The sequence below is a fragment of the Coptis chinensis genome, chromosome 6 (assembly GCF_015680905.1).
Source record: "Coptis chinensis isolate HL-2020 chromosome 6, ASM1568090v1, whole genome shotgun sequence".
NCBI lineage: Eukaryota > Viridiplantae > Streptophyta > Magnoliopsida > Ranunculales > Ranunculaceae > Coptis > Coptis chinensis.
The window spans coordinates 34386418-34405579 of NC_141461.1; the positions used below are offsets into that span (position 1 = coordinate 34386418).

Genomic DNA, 19162 nt, shown 5'->3' on the forward strand with positions numbered 1-19162 from the left:
AAAGATATACATCAATAAGGTAACCGGACCACTCCACTTGGAGTGTGTGGTTGTAAGTGTCGGAGCCTTAGTCGACGTATATCTCGCATATTCTTTGTAAAATATTTTTTACTCGTCGTTTAAGTAAGTGTAAACCTGTGGAGCGGGTATACAAATTTTCCTTCCTTTATTTTACATTTCATTTTCAAAAACAGTTGTTTTCTCTATTCTTTAATGCAAGATTCTCGATGCGCATCAATAGTCATGTGATTTTTCTAAAAACAAAATGGGCAATGGATTTTACAGAGACCAACCCCTAGAACAACGCAATATAAGGGCACTTTGAGATCAGTTTTGCTTATTAAGGGCCGCCTATATCACTGAGCTATTCGCCTGGTCAGGACATTCCATGTCTTGCGCAGTAAATCCCCCAACTTGCGTAGCTGAAGCTCTGTCTGTCTAGATTAGGTTCGCCATAGAACTGACACAAAAGTTGCCTGAGATTCCTGTTATGGTTTGTTTTTTTCAGAAAAAGTATTAGCATCTTTTATCACAGCTTTTGAGTATGAGTATCTTAAAACATCTCTCCATAGTTTTCAAAACTAGAGGATATAAAAATGAAAATTATACGCCCTGGAGTAACCAAAATGATACTGGATTCACGTATAATTTTATCTTTTTGTCAAAACCTCTATATTGTTAGAGATATCTTTTGCTTAAGAAAACCAACTAAAAAAAAACGAGGTGTCTCCAAACGAGAATTAAACAAATAGAGTAACCCAAAGTGATATTATTCTCTATTTAATTCTATCTTTTGCTTCCACCTCTCTATTTGTCTCGAGAATCTGACGTTAAAAGACTCTAACCTGTACAAATTTTCAAAAATTATTCCTTTTTTTCTAAAAATCTTTCCCCTTCTCAATCTCTCTTTTTCTAAAAACTTTCAAAAATGTCTTCTATTACAAACAAAAACCCTCCACCTAGCAAGACTAGATGGATAAATTTCAATGATCGTGTGTGTGAGGGAGTAATATACACTTACAGCAAATATTAAGCACATGTCAAGCACACCAGGACGATCACACTCAGCCACACGTCAAGGTCGCTAATGATCAGTTTATACAAGCTAAGCGACCTCATCAGCACCCAGAACTCTCTTCTCCCAAAACGTCTGCGTCCAGAACGTCAAGCATCCAGAACGCTAACTTTAGCCAACACCCTAACGGCTAGAAACGTATGTTACAGCTAGCGTCATCAAGACCAGAGCTTCAGTTGTGCATACCATTACTCTACCACAGGATGCCTTCATGGCTCATTGAATGTCATCAAGTCCAGAACTTGACCTGACTTGAAAAAGGAGGAGGGCAATCACCTTTGCCTATATAAGGAAGAGAAGGAACTAGGTCAGACCTGATTCAAGTCTCCCCCCAGCAGAGAGAACTTGATACGTAGGCAGTTTGTCTAAACGAACTTGGTCAGAACCAATCAATCAACCCTTTTCCCCCAAATTGCCTACAATAGTAAGGTTAAACGAAATACAACCTTTACATTGGTGCCGTCTGTGGCTCGATTTCTTGAGTTCACAAACCTTCAAACAAAAAACGTTAGAATAAAATCTTAAGCCCACGAAGTATGGAAAGCCTCCAGGATCAAATGAAGAGCATGGCCACCCAGATGGGAGCCATGAGCGACAGCAACACCCAGCTCCGGCAGGAGAACGCATCACTAAAAACCTAGGTCAAGTCCCAGAACCCAAACGGAATCACCACTGAGGACATAATCAACGAGGTTAACCAACAAATCAATAGCCTCTCCCAGTGGATCGAACAAAGCACCGGCAAAAATGGCACTACTCAGGTTATTCAGAAGATGTTGAAGACGTATCAAGCGTCCCCCTCCACAACTGAGGTGCTCAATAAACCCTTCCACCAAGATTTCATTCAGCCTCGGTTCGCAATGTACGATGGTAGCACGTGCCCTGGTCAGCACGTAGCTCATTACATTCAGAGCCTCGCACTCTATAGTGCGCAGGAGTTCGACCACCTGTAGTGCCGCTTGTTCCCAGGAAGCTTAAAAGATGGAGCTCTCAATTGGTTCTACTCGTTGGGCCAAACTCAATTGACAGCTTTGAAAAGCTGACTGACCAGTTCGCTAGCCAATATGCCCACAACAGACATAAGAAAGTCGACCTCAATTTACTCTTCCAATTGTCTTAGAAGAATGATGAACCAATTCACACCTTCTTAGGGCGTTTCAAGACAGAGCTATTGTCCATGGAGAGCGGCCACAAGTAGTTGTTTACCATAATGGAATTCACCAACACGATCAAGAAGAACACTGGTCTGTCCAGGTCGCTCATGAAGGAGCTCCCTGAAACATTGGCCGAACTGTACGCACGTGTGGAAAAGTACTTCAAGCTTCAAGAAGGCCTAAAAAAAGAAGGACTAAAAGAAGAAGATGAGGTCGCTACGATCTTAGATATTGCCCCATCTTCTAAGAAGCGACCTAGGCAACAAGGTCAGCAGACCAGCACTCGAACCCAAACCAAAAGAAAGTTCACTGTGCTTACAAGATCTCCAAGTTACATACTGGAGAAGATAAAAAAGTGGCCTATTACCGACTTGAAGTAAACAGCTAGAAGACACCCCAAGAAACCATACTACGCTTTCCATAAAGCAAAGTGTCATGAGACCAATGAATGTCGGGGGCTCAAGCACTACCTTCAAGACCTCATTAAGGCAGAGTATATCAATCATTATACTGATATTGTCAATGGCGACCTACGCCACAAGCTAATGGCTAGCAGAGAAAGAAGCTGAACTCCACCCTGCAATAATAACAGAGCCCGCTCTCAGGCTAGAGGTCGTTCTACAAACCGATCTCGTCATGAGTGCTGCCAACACTCTTCTGATAGAGACAACAACAAAACCATCAACATAATCACCTTCCAAGACGACTCTATTACGTCATCCAGGGAGAAAAGGAGACAAGTAGGCACCGTCTAAGAAGTCTACCAGTTCTCCTCGCAAGTGGCCCCCACCCCACACACATATGGTCGTAGCCTAAGAAACATAACCTTCACTGAGACCTCAACAAGGTTTGCCTACCGTACAATGACGCCTTCGTGGTCCACGTTAAAATTAGCGACTAGACAATCAAGCGCGTTCTGATCGACCCAGGCAGTTCGTGCGACATCTTATTCTACCGAACCCTTAAGGAGATGAACATGCCCAGGTTAGTCATGATAGATCCAATCGGCCCCCCTCTATGGCTTCAATGGATCTCGAGCCGACCCAATAAAAGACATCATTCTACCTATCTCAGTTGGGTCACAAGAAGACAATGTCAGCATCAACACGCGCTTCAGTGTTATGGACATCAACTCGTCCTACATTGCTATCCTAGGATGATGTTGGATCCACAAGATGCAAGCAATACCATCCACACTCTATCAAGTGCTACGTTTCCTTATCCCCAGAGGAATGATGGAGCTTAGAAGCAACCAGCTCGATGCTCACAATTGTAATCAAATCCTCCTAGTTAGCAAGCCTGCTGGGGCTTCACTCAAAAACAAGGGAGAGATTGCCAAAAGCAAGCTGGCAGATGACTTCGTCTCTGAGGTCAAGACTTTGACCAAGACCCCTCGAAGCGATCTACCAAAGGAAAATACTGGGGGATCGATCAAAAGCGTCCATCCAGAAGCCAGGGCCCCAGAGGTCGCCCTACCTCCTCAAGTCACGAAGGTACCTCAAGAGACCAAGACCCCAGAGGTCGCTCACCCTACTGAGGTGGCTGCTCATCCCAAATTGAAGGAAAAGGTCAACCTAGGAGCTGAGGATGACCCTAAGTTTGTTTATGTAGGAGCTAACCTTGATCCTACTCTCAAGGCACAACTTGTAAGCTTTTTATCATTAAATAAAGATGTTTTTGCTTGATCGTACATCGATGTACCTGGAATTGATCCCAATGTTGCATGCCATAAGTTAAATGTTAAACTAAATGTTAAACCAGTTTGCCAATGACCTCGAAAGTTATCCCTTATATTTCAAAAAGCAATCAATGAAGAGGTCAAAAATCTCAAAAAAGTTGGCTTCATTAGGAAGGTCGATTACCCTGAATGGGTCACTAACATAGTAGCAGTCCCAAAAAATAATGGCGTAGTTCGCCTTTGCGTGGACTTTACCAACTTAAATAAGGAAACTCCTAAGGATAGCTTCCCTTTACCAAGAATCGACCAACTTGTAGATCAGATCTATGGCCACGAGCTCTTGCCATTCATGGATTCCTACAGTGGTTACAACGAAATCCTACTGGCAAAAGAAGACGAAGAGAAAACCTATTGTGTAATAGAGCAAGGAATTTACTTTTACAACGTCCTCCTGTTCAGCCTCAAGAACGCTGGAGCAACCTACTAACGACTCGTCATCGATATGTTCCAAGACATGTTAGGTGACACCATGGAAGTCTACATAGACGACATGGTCATCAAAAGTAAGAAAGCTGGAGATCACTTAGATCATCTCACAGAAGCGTTCTCCAGACTTTAGCGAACTCAGATAAAACTTAACTCTGAGAAATGCCTCTTTAGAGCATCCTCTGGGAAATTTTTGGGGTATCAGGTCTCACAACGTGGGATAAAAGTGAACCCAGATTAAATTTGAGCGTTTTTGGACATGCCCAACCCAAAAACAAAGAAGCAGATACAAAAACTGTCAGGAATGGTGGCATTTCTAAACCGATTCATATCGAGAGCATAAGATAAATACCGACCTTTTCTACAAATTCTCAAGAAGGGTGAACAATTCTCATGGAACAAGCAATGCCACAAAGTGTTCTCTACTCTCAAGGACTACTTTTCGACACCACCTGTGCTGAAAAAACCGATTGATGGTGAAATGCTGGGGCTGTACTTAGCTGTGTCTGCCTTTGCTATCAGTTTAGTTCTCTTCAAAAAGGAACAGAACGCAAAGAAACCGATCTACTTCACAAGCAAGACATTATTGCCAGCTAAGAACTACTCCCATATCAAAAAGGCAGTACTGGCATTACTTTACTCAGCATGAAAGTTCAGGCCCTACTTCGAGGCACATCTAATCAAAGTGCTAACCGACCTGCCATTAAATAAGATCCTTCTTAAAGCCAACAATATAACTCGCATGGCAGTATGGGCATGAGAACTAGGCAAACACCACATTGCGTTCACCCCGAGAACATCTCAAAAGGGTCAGGTCGTTGCTGATTTCTTAGCAGACTTCCCAGTTGACGACCTAAACTGGGAACCAGAGGACGACACCCCGACCTATCGGTATGGTCACTCTTCATGGATGGAGCTAGCAACTCAGGTGGCAGCGGAGTCAGAGTAGTCTTAGTGTTACCAGATGGCTCTATGGTGAAAAAATTAGTTCGCATTAATTTCACGACCACCAACAATGAAGCTGAGTACGAAGCCCTGATCATAGGACTCCGTATGGCATTAGAGCTTAAAGTTTAGGAGCTCAAGGTCTTTAACGATTCACAACTGGTCATTCGCCAGGTCGTAAGTATACCACCAATGAAGGTAACCTTTCTAAATATCTTTAAGTTTTAAATCAATTACTACCTTCCTTCAATAAAGTCACCATACACCATTTCCTACGGGAAGATAATCGCCACGCTGACAACTTGGCGTACCTCGCGACCCAAATACCGAACTGTAGCCCTAGGAAACTACTCATCAAAGTAATTGATAGACCTGCTTACCAAAATGAGCACGTCCTAAAAATCAGTGACCTATGCACACTCTCTAACACTCAGATGAGTCAAACATGGATGCAAATGCAACATGGTATGTGTGTGTGTGTGTGTGTGTGTGTGTGTGTGTTTTTTTTTTTTTTTGTAGTTTTATATGTTTGACTGGTGAGCTATACGCATGTTAAAAATAAAGGCGATTCAGTGTCCTCGTTTGATAGGTTTCTAGTCCAGTTAGAACTCATTGAGCTAAGCTTCCTGACACTTGATTATTTATCGTCGTAGGAATGTGCCCTTTGGAGGCATGTATGCACAAGATCCCGGTTGATGCATCGGCGGGGATCTTAGTGGCCAGAACAATGGTCTGCAAGGGCAGAAAAGGTGCCTTATTGGCTGAAGAGTTCCCAGGTTGGTGTTTATGGCAAAGCAGCCCCAGAAGATTTCGCGGCAGATTACGAGCATTGGAAACATGTCACCCCTATGTGCTCTTTAGACTGCCCTAAAGGAATATTATTTGTTGCAAAGAGTAGCCTACATCTAGTATTTATTGTCTTCTAACACCGTTATGCATTTTGCGTGTCTTTTTATTGTTTGTACTGACAATGAAAAGTTTCTTTTGTTAAATCTGGTGATTATCAGTCATCTTCATTATTTATATAATTATGTGTGTCATTGATCCTATTTGTGTCATGTTACAGGTGGAGATGGTCCACAGTAAGGCTTAATGTGCTAAAATTCCATCTTGGAGGCACCCCACGCAAGGTTCTGTATCACAATGAAAGCAGGTTATTGCTTGTGATGAGTACTGAGGTGGGTTCTTATTTTAGTTCGTCTGACATTTGTTGTGTTGATCCTATAAGCGGTTCATTGCTCTTAACATATAAGCTTGATCCTGGAGAAACAGCAAAATCAACTATTTCTCATTACATTTTGTGTCTTTTATTATTTTGAACCTATCTACTTGTTAGAGACTATGGAATTTATTTATCCCTCAGATTACTTTTCTTTTGAAACATAAAAAAGGGAAACAACATATATTCCAAAGCCGGCTACATCATTTTCTTCGGGTTTCTTGCAAGGTTGTCTTACATAATACAAAAAAAAAATGTTGGACTTGGTAACCTCTCTCTCTCTCTCTCTCTCTCTCTCTCTCTCTCTCTCTCTCTCTCTACTTGAAAATGGAGAGGACACTACAAAGTAGCTTGATCCATTCTCGTGACTTGTCAATTGTAGCTTAATTTTCTACACAATATTTAATTTATCTGAGAAATTGCAATTTCGACAGGGTGATAGCAAACGATCTGTGAAGGGTGGTCATGGTAGAAAAGAGGCTGCTAGAGTTCAATCGGGTCAAAGTTCCCAGGTATTATTACATTTCAATGTTCTTTTGGGAAATGAATATGTTAAAGAGTTGTTGTAAATACGGGTAATTGAATTTCACAGCTCACTCATCAAGAATCTTTTGGGCAAGGGGCAAGCTACATCAACTCTCCGGTAAGGATACCCTCTTTGATATTACTTTTTTTTATTGCAGTGCAACTTAGGAAGTAAATGATTGGTATTTTTTTCCTGGTTTCCCATTCATATTAATTTGGTTTTGAAGATACTGCGAACCACCTTATTCCTTTTTGTTTCATAATGTGTCAAGTTGATGATTATCATTGAACATCCTTACCATAAAAAAAATGTTTATTTATGGATGGAGTAAATCGTCTGATGAGGGACCTACTTGTTTACCCCTATTACCTGATGGTGTTTTGCTTTAATCTTTCTAGTTTCTTCGATTCTCTTTCAATGCATCTATTCTCAAACCACTTGGCAGCCATGTGTGAGGTGAAAACATGTTTCGCTTAATAGAACGAAGCTTAGTTTCTATTGGTTATCTCTAAACCTTATGATAACATGGCTACCTATAGGCTATCTGTTGTCTTTGTGTTTGTCTTTGACTCTTTTCACTTTGTTTGATCCTATTAGTTCCTGCTTATATTTCAAATTTTGTACAACATAAGTAAATCTTCTAAGACAGGTACTTGACACGACATGACACGACAACATAAGTAAATCTTCTCATACTATGATAGGTACTTGACACGACAGCATTTACAAAACTTCATTTTTTTTGTGAAATCATGCATGTGGCAGAGCATATTATGTTACGATTGCATGGTTAGTGAAAATTGTGTATATTGACTAGTTAATAGCTTGTTTTAGTAGTTCCTTAGCTTGTATTGACTAAGGTCTAGTTGAAATGAATTTTTCTTTTTATGAAGGAAAAATGCACATCACCGAAGATTTATAGTTGCCAGCTTGGTCCAGGGTGTGTGTTTTAGAGCGAGACCGCCAGGAAAATCGTCAAGGACCCCATGCTCTTGCTTCTTAGGATGTGATCTTGAGTTGTTGTATAGGAATTGTATTGAAATAGTATGTTGGTAGATTCTCCTATATCCATACATCTATATCTTTTAATTTACATGTTATTCATTTAGTGATATGTATACTTAGTCAAATTTTGGTGATGGTTATTACTAAGATTTTCCTTGTGTATAATTGCTTGTCAAGTCTTAATTATATTATGTGTTTGGGGTTTATGTGGTTGTATTTATGTAGGCGATTTCAGGGGAAAAAAATATAAATATTAGGATGGAAACCAAAAACAAATATTATTTTTTTTACATAAATAATAATTTGTGACGCCTGATAGGCGTTAGTAAGCATTTTAAAAAAAATGTCAGATTTATAATTACTGGCGGTACTGAGGCGTCAGTAATGCAAATTTAGTGACGGCGTAGAGGCGTTAGTAATGCACATTTAGTGACGGCATACAGGCGTTAGTAATGCATATTTAGTGACAGCATATAGGCGTCAATAAATATGTCAATTGTGACGGCATATTGGCGTCACAAATATTTTTGACACCAACACAGACGCCTAAATTCCAACGCCTTGTAGGCATCACAAAAAATAATTCTGACGCCTCCTAGCTGTCACAAAAGTGTTGTTTTGCTGTAGTGACTTCTCCTTCTATAGGCAACCCTAGTTGTCCCTGTTTTTGTCTAAACATGTTAACTTCCACAGAAAGATTTCCAAAAGAAAGAGTCATTGAGCCATCCAGACAATTGATTTGGGCAATGGCGGTTGCCAAGAAAGGACGCCCTAAGATGATGGGAATGGAATCATGAGCAACTTCTGTGTCGAGAATAACAAAGTCGGCTGGATAGTAAAAATCCTGAACTTTAACGAGAATATTTTCAACTACACCCTTGGGATACTTAATAGAACGATCGACTAACTGCAAAGTCATTTTGGTTGGTTGAAGTTTTGTTAGACTTAGTTGTTTATATAAATAAAAAGGGAGTAAGTTAACACTCGCCCCTAGGTCTAATAAAGTAGTTGTTATGAAGGTATCACCTAAGGTGCATTGTACAATAGGACGACCAGGGTCCTTGTACTTAACAATTCCGTTATGTTCAGATAAAAAGGGATATTGTTCAGTTAAGAAGGCTTCATTGGGTATGTTGGTTTTCCTCATCTTGGTACACAACTCTTTTAGAAACTTAGCGTGTCTAGGTAGACTTTTTATAGCATCTAGAAAAGGTAGGTTTATAGTCAGATTTTTAAACACTTCCCTAATCTCATCAAAATTCTCTTCCTTTTTAAACACAACTAGTCTCTGGGGATATGGTGCTTTATCGCTATATTTAGCAGAAAGGGTTAAAAGTATTATCAGTCTTTGCTTTATCTCTAGCCATTTTCCATCTGGATGTCCATATTGGAACCTCTACAGGTGTATGGTCTTCAATTTCTATTATTGGGTCTTGTAATATTTTCCCTTTTGGTTATGGTTTAACTGGTACTTCTACAGTTGTAGGGTCTTCAGTTTCTATTATAGTATTTGGTATGGTATCATTTTTAGTTTGCGGGTCATCTTTAGGCATAGTAACTTAGTTATCAACTACTCGCCCTGAACGAAGGGTAGTGACTGCCTGTAGGTCCCCTTGGTTTATATTACCATTACAATGAATAATGTTTATTTCAAAGGCGGTGTTAGTTGACTTAGGATTAGGCACTGCTTGACCTGGAAACACGCCGGTTTGGTTATTATTTTGGTTAGAAGACATGTCAATAACCTTTTGGCACAAAGACTGCATCATTTGCATTGTTTGTTTCATCATATTAGAGTTTTGATCATGCTGATCTTTCATAAAGTTGGAGTTTTGTTGCATAATTTGATTTTGTTTCTCCAACAAGGTCACTACTACTTTGTCTGTAGATGGTTTTACTAGAATTAAACCTTGTTGAGCGTTCATGTCTTGATGTTGATAGTTGTGGGTCATGGGCACTAAACTTCTTTTCTGGTCACCTAAGTTTCCTTGTCCTTAATGTTGAGTTAACTAGTTGAAGTGTGATGGTTGTGCATAGACAAGAAGATAATAGAAGTCGGAATGCTCAAGACTAAAACAAACATTACAACGAGTAGATTTAATGTTCATGACAGGAGTGGGTTATTGTTTAACAGAGATGGCATCTACCTTTTTAGTGAGGGCATTGATAAGAGTTTTAAGCTTGGAATCAGGTTTAACCTCAAAAGAAGAAGGAGTGTAGCGGGAAGAGTCGTTACCTCCCCAATTGTTATTCCTCTTAGATTGATCTTCTAAGAATGTATAAGCCTCTAAGGCTCCTTTACTAAGAAAACTACACCCATTCATGATATCTAGAACCTCTTTATGACGATGTACAATCCCCTTGAAGAAGGCACGAACAAGCGTGTCTTTCGCAAGATTATGATGCGGGCATTCAATGAAAAGATCAGTGAAATGATTTCAGACCTCTAAAAAGGATTTATGAGGATTCTGGCGAAAGAAATGAATCTTTTGAAGCATTTCATCCGTCTTCATTGGTGGGTAAAACTGTTCCATGAACAATTGAACAAGATTAGCCCATGAGTCCACCGAGTTTGGCGTTTGAGCAGTTAACCAAGACACCACCCTTATCGGCTAGGGTGAAAGGAAACACCCTAAGTTTAACTTGATTTGGACTTACACTAGGATGATGAAATGTAGTGAGAACTTGTTCTATCCCACGATATGTTGGTAAGGCATCTCATGGTCTAAAACTATGAAAACCGGTAACAAGTTAAATATATTAGGGGAATTCGAAAATCCCCACTAGGGTCGCAAGAATGATGCACGACTTAGGGCCATCGTTTAGGGTTTATAAAAATCAGAGAGGGGAGTATCTTGTTCTTTAGCCATTGATGTAGGTGTAGTGTGTGAAATTCTAGATAGGCGCGGTGGTATTTATGTCTATGAAAAGCAAGCCCGATTATATTAGAATTAAAACTCCTCGGCCGTAAGAAGCGAGGAGTGGAAGAAGGAGTACCTGAATGCCTCCTTGCTACGCGTTTGAATAGCGTCTTGTATATGTGATCTCAGTGTTTGTATGATGTTAGAAACACTGAATAACTTCAAGAAATGAAAATTTGGACTGACTTTGTGAAAATCGAAAATCGCTCTCCGGAAGAGGGCACGGGCACGCCGCGGCGTTCGGGACCTTAGGAGTCGCTGGTCGCTCAAGTGGAACTCGAGTTACAATGTTTTGGGTGCAAGGCGCGCTCAAACTTTGCCTTGGTAGGGCGCAGGTCACGCTCCTTCCTAGCTCGAGTTACAGTGTTTTAAGCGCGGGTCGCGCTCAAACTTTGCCTTGGTAGGGCGCGGGGCGCGTTCAACCTTGGATGATGTCCAGTGTTTTAGGTGCGGGTTACGCTAAAAAATAGGCTATCTAGGGCATGGACCGCTCTCTAAAAAATTTGAAATTTTTACAGTAGTTTGCTAAGACATCTATCAAGTAGCCTGTAAAATTTCAGATCAATCGGAGCTATGAAAGTTCTTCCACTGCCCTTCAAAGTTTGTGAAACAATTTTCGGACACAATACAACCAACTAAATGGTTAACCAATCAAAACAGAGACAAAAATCGCCAAAAGTTTACTGGAGAGTCCTGACAGATCATGGGTATTCCTGTAAAACGTTTAGAGCAATTGGAGTTCTATAAATCCTCTTTATCGGCTGTTGTTCCAGAAATTAAGTGTTTGCAAAACTGCAGAAACACACTGGAAACACTCCACTAGTTAGGAGGTCAAACAAATAAAAAACTCATCAAATTTTTATTGAAAACTCCTGACTTAGGATAGATACTCCTGTAAAAAGTTTAGAATTTTTGGAACTACTTAAGTAACCTTACTCGTCTGTTTTTCAAGAACTTACGGTTTGAAAACTGAAATACAACAATGTAAAGATCGTATTTGTTCACAAGGTAAAACAATTAGGAAAATTCTGAAATTATTCCAGTAAATCAATAACACCTTAAATATTATACCTGAAAATTTCAGAATTTTTGAAAATTTAAAAATACCTTTACCGTAGTATTCTTCGCTATGATTCCGCAGATACAAGGGAGGGCGGGCGCGCTCTGTGCTTAAAACAATGAACAGTAACGAAAATATGAGAAAAAAGAAAGAAAAATGAAAAGGGTGGATGGGTAGAGAATGGGGAATTGCCCCTTGAATTCAAGCAATTGAATTCTTGTCTTGAACAAGATTAAGATGGCAACGGCGCCATTTGATATCCCGTAAAAACTAAACTAGATTTCTCTAACCTCATTCTTACGGTATCAATTATTTATTTCCTACTCTCACATATATATTCATGCAATATATAGAGTACGGAATCATTCCACTCTTAAACTCTCTAGACTTAAACGAATTCAATTAATCAAACACAAAGAAACAATGGTGAGAGTAATGTTATGTTGAGATTTATTTAAACTAAAACTAATTATAAATTAAACTAATTTAACTAAGTAACTAAAATGTGAATTTAATGAATTAGAAGAACATAGAGGAGGGAAATTTCACTATACAATTTGATTGGCTATTAGTTAGTCATCGAAACAAATATTGATCCCTAGTGAATACCAAATCCTCTCGAATCAAGGTTCCACTAGCATGAAAGTTTTGCTCCACTATAAATCTTTTTGATGGTGGCTCTAAACTCTAGTTCATCATTATGAGGTTTATCTCTAAACACTCATAATAATGAACTTGAAATTCTATTCTAAATAACAACTATTCTAACAAGCAATCATCCTCACATGGCTTCTTTAACCTCCTTTAATGGAAGTTTTAGCCTTGCTTCATTGGATGAACAATATCAAAACAATAAGATGAAGACATTAAATTAAAGAGACAAAAATTGAATATTAAACTAAGGGTTTTTATTGAAGGATTTAATGGAGGATACAAACTAAATTATTCTAATCTAAACTAAACTATAAAAGGAGAAAGAGAGAGAGAACCCTAAATTATTCTAATCTAAAGGGGGAGTAGCTAATTATTATTTTAGCCTTAACCCTCTTTATATAGGAGAGGGTTAGGTTACAATTTCGTGCATGGACTTTTAGGCTAGGTTATGGACCGATAAATCAAGTCCATAACCCAATTGGGTAAATCCAAGATTTCCAATTCTGGTCGTATTATTGTAGCACGCAATTTCACCAACTTATACTACTCTGATCGAGTCAAGTCCAGGACCATTGGAAAGAGCTTTCTGAGCCGGTAATTTTGATATAAAATGGGCCTAATTCCGAGGCCTAAGTCCAAAGATATGACCTTTTGAAGTTCTGTTGACTTTTCTTCAACTTTCTAATCCGGTTTGACTTTCACTTAACAGCTTTGACTTGGGCTTTTTAAGGGCTTTTTCTCCATGAAACTTGGGCTTTCTTCATAGAACTTTCATAACAATCACTTTAGTTCCTTTTAGTGCCTACTTAGAAACGAATTGACATTTTTTCAACTCCGAAGCCTGAAATACACAAAAACACGATAACAATACTAACTCTTACTTATTAATCACATAATTGGTCTAAAGCAATATTGTTAAAGGGGTTAAAACTACAGTTTTGGGCTCTTATCAAGTACCTTCTCTGGAAAACTCTCATGAGGCTATAACTCGTCCACTAGGGAATTCCTAGTGGTTTAAGGCTTTATTACATATGGTTAATGCAATTGCACTCAGCGAAATGATATTAGTTAAAACTCCATTTTTAGTCACTTATTTTAATTTCTCATATTTGCTTGAGGACAAACAAAATGTTGTTTGGGGGTGGTTTGATAAAAGCCCAAAACTGTAGTTTTAACCCCTTAATAATATTACATTTAGACCAATTATGTATATAACAAATAAGAGTTAGTACTATTTACGTGTTTTTGTGTATTTCAAGTTTTATAGTCAAATATGTGAAGAAATATGTCACTTTTGCAAGAGAAAGAAGCAAAGGTTGGTTACTAAGAAGTTCTATGGTTAAAGCCCAAGTTTTAAGGAGAAAAAGCCTTTTTAAAGCCTAGTCAATGCTGAAAAGTCAAAGTCAACACGGGTAGAAAAAGAGCAGAAAAGTCAAAAGAACTTCCGCAGGCCGTATCTTTGGACTCAGACCTCATAATTGGGCTTATTATATGTCAAAACGACTGACTCAGAAAAAGCTTTCTAATAGTCTAAGCTTTGACCCAATAAGAGCAGTAAAAGTGAACGAAAATAGTGTTGAAGTAATTTCGTGTAAAAAAATCTTTTTTAGACATATGTAATTAGGTTTTGGGCTTGATTTCATAGCCCAAAACATGGCTCCAAAGCCCATGCACAAAATTATAAACCTAACCCTCTCCTATATAAAGAGGTTTAAGGCTAAACAAAACTTGGTTACTCCCCTCTTTAATTTAGTTTTAAATTAGGGTTTTCTCTATCTCCCTTTTTAGTTTAATTTAGTTTTAGTTAATTAGTTTAGTTTGTAGCCTCCATTAGAACCTTTTAATAAAAGCTTTAGTTTATTCAATTCAAGTATCTTTAATAAAGTAGTTATTCATGATGTCTTATTCTATTTATTATTATGTTTATGATAGCCTCATGATTCTTAGCTAAACCTCCATTAGACGGGTTTGATGAAGCTTTGATGAAGACTTGATGTGTTAGTTAGAATTATTGCATTTAAGAGTTTCACTCTAGTAGGTTAGTTGATTCGCCATGAGAATGGTTTGAACTTCCTCACATGCTAATTATTAGTTGGTAGAGATGGCTATGAATAATTAGGGATCAATTACTTAATCTTTATTGGTTAGGATTGCAATAATCTACATTAGCATATTAGGAATTTATCTAAGTGAAATCTAATCCCCCTAATTCCTTCTCTATTCTTCTCCATATTTTATTCAAGTCATATTCAATTGCTTAGTTAAATTATTATAAGTTAAATTCATATAATTAGTTTCATAGTATAAATTTACCTCTATAAATATTACTCTCACCATTGTTTCCTTGTGTTTAATTAGCTGAATTCTATTTATGTCTTGGTAGTTTAGGAGTGGAATGATTCCGTACTCTATATATTGCATGAATATACATGTGAGAGTAGAAAATAAATAATTGATACCGTAAGAATAGATTAGAGAAATCTAGTTGAGTTTTTACAGGCTATCATAATCCCTGGGGACAAACGTATTACTAAAGTTGTTCACGTCTTCTCCCAGTTCCTTGATAAGAGCCCAAAACTGTACTTTTAACCCTGTAACAGTCATAGTTTTAAACCAATTATGTGAGTAATAATTAAGAGTTAATACTGATTACGTGTTTTTATACATTTCAGGCTTCAAAGTCCATTATGTGCAGAAATGTGCCACTTTAGCGAGATAAAGTAGCAAATGTCAGTTGCTAAGGAGTTCTGTGATTAAAGGACAAGATTCAAGAAGAAAAAGCCTTTCTAAAGCCCGGTCAAAAGCTGAAAAGTCGACGCGGGCAGAAACAGCACTCAAAGTACGCAGAACTTTCAAAGGCCGTATCTTTGGACTCAGACCTCAGAATTGGGCCTAACTTATGTCAAAACGACCGGCTCGGAAAAAGCTTTCCAATGGTCTAAGCCTTGACCCAATCAGAGGAGCAGAAGTAGACAAAAAGTCTATTGAAGCCAACTGCAGCTGAAGAGGCCTTTTTGGACTGAAAGAATTGGGTTTTGGGCCTGATTCTCTGGCCCAAAACATGGCTCCAAGCCCATGCACGATTTTTGGATCTGAACATATAAAAACAAAAGCTTAGCTCTTTGTTAATGGTAGATAGTTAGACCTAGATTAGTTAGCCTCCATTAATTAGTTTTTCATATCTTGTTTTAGATCTAGTTTCATATTTAATTAATTACTTTAGAACAAATAGATTATTAATTTAGTATTTGAATCATTGTTTTATTATTCATTAGATTAACAAAATCGTGTTCTTGATAATCTAGTTTCATTTCCATTTACTTATTTAGTTGCAATTCTTAGATTCCATTACTTGTCATTATTAGTTTCAATTAATTATTGCATGATTAGTTTCTAATTGAGTTTAAATAAGCAAAGTTCAAATCTTTATATCATGTCTTATTTGAATTCCATTGGGAATGATAGCGTGATGATTCTCGGCTAAACCTCCATTAGAGGGGGTTGAGAAGCCTTGATGAAAGCTTGATTCCGATTATCGTAGAGTCGTCGTAATTTCCTTTCCACTCTAGAAATGATTAGTTCACCATGAGAATGGGTGTAATCGTTCACATGCTAGTTATGAATTGGTAGAAATGCCATGTGTAATTAGGTATTAGGAGTAACCAGTTGTTCTCGCGAAGCGATTCAATTCGGATTCTGACGATTAAATCGTTAGTAGGATTTAGTCGAGTTAAGGTGGAATCAATCCCCCTCTAACTCCTTATCATAGAATCGACGTAGCATTCCCATAGTTGTTCTAATAGTCGACTAGTTGCATCTTGTGGGTAGTTGCATCGTAGTCTAGTTGCCATTTCGTAAATCTCTCATTAGACTTTAGTTAAGTTTACTTATACGTAGAGAACACAGCATGCGGAAGGACTAGGAGTGGAATGAATCATCTACTCCACTATATCTCATAGGATTGAGAGTAGAAAACTTTGATAAATATAGGCACGTATGAGTTTTAGTTTTACTTACGTTTTGAGTTTCATCGTTCATTTCGTAGGTAAAACTATAATTTTTATGTTTTACCAAATGGCGCCGCTGCCATCTTAGTTTCACTTTCGCATTGTTTTCGTAGTATAAGTACTCTTCTTAAAGTCCCATTAAACCCACCCACCCTTGTTTGATTCATCTTTGTGGTTCTCCGCTTCAAACATTGAAACTACCGAGAAAAATTACACTGAGCGCGACCTGCCCCCAAAAGGAGCGCACCTGCGTCCAAACGCCTGGAACCTTGAGCGCGACCCGCGCCCATACCGAGAGCGACCCACCCTAAAACACTGTAAATCGAAGTTTAAGTTGAGCGCACCCACGCCCAAAGTGAGCGCGACCTGCGTCCTGAGCTGAATTTGCCGGATTTCCACAGGTTTGATTCGAACTTCGATTTTTCAAGTTTTCAGTGTTCTAACTTGTTATATACACTGAACACGCGTAAACAAGACGCTATTTATAAGCGAAGCAAGGACGCAATCAGGTATTCCTTTCTTCCACACCTCGCATATCCTGTTAGAGGTTTATACTAGTATATCATAATTGTTTGGAGTGTTGATGTGTTTAGCTAAGTTTGGTCTTAGCCTTGTATGAGATTAAGGTCCGGGTCGAACAAAACACCAAAGCGTAATTACATAACAATGTCAACAAACAATTCTATCTAGTATACCACCCACTACACCTCTAGCTACTATTTCACACACACCACCTGATGTAATGCCTGAAGAAGGAGAGACTCCTCTCTCTGACTTCTACAAAGCCTTGAGCGATAGCCCCCAAATATTTTTAATTTGTTACCCGTTTTTCATGGTTTAGACCATGAAAAACCTTATCAGCACATGCGTAGGATTGAACAAGTCATAACAACATTCCACCATCCTATGGTTGGTGCGGAACAAATTAAACTGAGGGTATTTCCCTTCACTTTAGCCGATAAGGCATCGTCTTGGTTAACTGCCCAAGTGCCTAAGTCTGTGGACTCGTGGGCTAAACTTGTTCAGCTGTTTATGGAACATTTTTACCCACCCCTAAAGACGGATGAGATGCTTTCCAAGATTCATTTTTTTCGACAGAATCCTCATGAATCATTTTCAGAGGCTTGGAATCGTTTCACCGATCTCCTTATAGAGTGTCCACATCATAACTTAGGAAAAGACACGTTAGTTCGTGCTTTTCAAAGGACTTCTACACCACCATAAAGAAGTCCTTGACATAATGAATGGGGGCAGTTTCTTAAGTAAAGGAGCCTCGGAGGCTTATAAATTTATAGAGGATCAAACTAAGCGAAATAACAACTAGGGGGGGGGGGGGTAGTGACGATATCCCCCGCTCCGCTAGTTCTTCTAATACAATTAAGGCAGCCGGTATGTTTGAAATTAAACACGATCCCGAGATTAAAACTCTAATCGAATCACTCACTAAAAAGGTAGAGGCCATTTCTGTTCAACAAAAGCCTATCCCCGTCATGAATGTAAATTCAAATCCATGTAGTTTTTGTTGGAGCCCCGAAAGCATCCCGACTTCCATCGTCCTATAGCCTATGAACGGGCTTGTTCCATTAATAGTGAACCTAACGCCCCTTGGAGACAAAATCCCAACTTCGGTTGGAGAAATAACCAACACGTCACACCTCCAAGGTACAATAATCAATATGTTAGGCCAACGCACAGTTTTATCCAAGCTCCACCACGACAAGGCAGGGTCAGGGTAATTTTAATAATTATAACAACCAAGTGCAACCTCAACAAGGTCAAACACAAGGTCAAGGTAGTTATCATAATTATAACGCTAATAGAGGTATCGTTCCGGTAAATAATAACTATCAAAATCCGCCCATAAATAATTCACACGAGATAGTTCCAGTCACACCACTCGTGACTACTACACCCACACAATCGGATCGTCTTGACACCTTCATACAAGTGAGCCAAAAACTTTTCCAAACCATGGCTCAATCTAACCAACAGCTTCTACAATCCGTTAATAATTTAAGCCAACAGTTGGCCCAAGATAAAGCCCAACCCAAAGGTGTGTTTCTAGGTCACGCAATACCTAATCCTAAAACAACAAACACATCCTTTGAGGTAACCGATAATACTAGTAATGAATATGAAAATGTAGGTGAGCTAAATGCCATCACCACTCTCCGTTCTGGCAGAGTGGTTGATAACAAAGTAACTATACCTATAGTTACCCCACCAGTAGCCCCTACAACTACTATTTTACTAGATACCGAAATAGAAACTGAAGAGTCTACCACTGTAGAGGTACCAGTTACAACACAACCTAAGAAACAGAAAGCCAAGGTTAAACATCCAGGTGATACATATGCTAAATATAAAGAGAAACCACCGTTTCCACAAAAATTAGCCATGTTAACTAGGGATACAAATTATGAGGAGATTAG

General features: G+C 38.7%; 1 non-coding gene across 1 annotated transcript; it reads right to left on the reverse strand.

Annotated features, from left to right (window-relative positions):
- Positions 1 to 17798: 17798 nt before the first annotated feature.
- LOC147492682 (small nucleolar RNA R71) lies at positions 17799 to 17902 on the reverse strand. The gene has a single exon (XR_015200632.1). It is a non-coding gene; the product is annotated as a small nucleolar RNA R71 (small nucleolar RNA).
- Positions 17903 to 19162: the final 1260 nt, after the last annotated feature.